Genomic DNA, 1536 nt, shown 5'->3' with positions numbered 1-1536 from the left:
GAGAGAGAGAGAGAGAGCGGATTCCCTGGATATGAAATGCAGTCCATGTAGTGTTGGTGCTGAGAGGTCCTAGGATGTCAGTGAGCATGGTACCATAGAGCCTTGAGGGCCTAGGATGGCTGTGTCAGTGAGCATGGTACCATAGAGCCTTGAACTGAGGATGCTCCGTGTCCTAAATTCTAGGAATATTACCCGCATTCAAAATTTTTCAAGTCTCAGCTTTTCCATTCTTTTTCTGACTCCTATTACCAGGAAGTCGACATTGCTGCTCTCCTCATACGCTGGTTTTCTCTTGTATTTTATCTCTTTTTCTTTCCTTCTCTCTCCCAGGGAAAAAGTCCCTTAATCCATCTTCCAACTCATGATTTGATTATTTAAGTTCCCTATCATATTTTCCTCCTACATTGTGTTCTTTATTTTAATGGCATCAAAATCTCCGCTTTTCTTGTCTTATTTGCGTTAAATTGCTAACATATTCTTTTCTCTTATTCTCTGTTTTGGAACACAGGTAACTTGTGGGCTTTCTTTTAACATATTTTCACTCCTTCAGTATGGAGGAGTTTTGCTCTGTAAGCTAAGGGAGACTTTGGGACTCTTTGGTATTCTGAATCAGGAAGAGAATTTAAGACAGGGATGATGACCAGACATCATGGCTGACATCTCTTCCAATAATGCCACCACTCATTCCTCCTCCTGTGAGGATTTACCTCAGCCTTGTGGAGAAGACCAACAGGCCTGTGCTATGTCGTCAACTGTGAGAACCCATGTTTCTTTCTTGTTTCTATAGACCCTTCAGTTTGGCATGCCATGGCCATGTCAGAGAGCTTGTAGGAAGAGGAACTTCTAAATAAATGAGTCATTGAGTTCAAATTCTGTGATGATTAGAAGACGAATGACATGGAAAGCAGCCTGGACTGTGGGCTCTAAATGACTTTCATGATCTTGGCCATGAAGTCCCCAGGAGTCCTCCACTTTACCTCCAGGAACACAAGGCAAGGGCATCTGGAGTCCCTCACTAACTTCCATTACCCCATCTCTTCAGATGCTTGAAGTTTCTGCATCTGCACCAGAACCTTGCTTATAACACTGAGGGCCTCTTAACTAGTCAATTACAACATGAGCCACACGGTTAAGAAATGGACAGGTAGTGGGTGTGAGCCATGGGCTCAGCTTCACAAGGAATGTCTGGATTGGCTGCTACCGCTTTAGGAGTAACTGTTTAGCCATATGATCAGGAGCACGGCCTAGAGCTTCAGGTTGCACAGAACAGCCAATCAGGGAAACAACACAGCTTTTTCCTGTACCACTATGAAATGTCCCCACTGCCTCTTTCCTCTGAAAAATGGCCAGTTCCTCATCAACAAAAGCCTGCACTGTGTTGTGTTAGGAGTTTGGAATGCAAGTACAAGGCTTAGTACCTAGGCATACATATGTGAGTGTGTGTGTTGAACGTTTGAAACAAGCCTTGCAGACAAACATCTGTAAACAATCTACCTTTTAACTGTTTCCTTAAAGAGTTCAGACTTAGGGGGGCTA

The sequence above is a fragment of the Microtus ochrogaster genome, chromosome 19 (genome assembly GCF_000317375.1).
Source record: "Microtus ochrogaster isolate Prairie Vole_2 chromosome 19, MicOch1.0, whole genome shotgun sequence".
Classification (NCBI taxonomy): Eukaryota; Metazoa; Chordata; class Mammalia; order Rodentia; family Cricetidae; genus Microtus; species Microtus ochrogaster.
The sequence above is the reverse complement of the archived record's forward strand: the minus strand, read 5'-3'. Positions refer to the sequence as shown.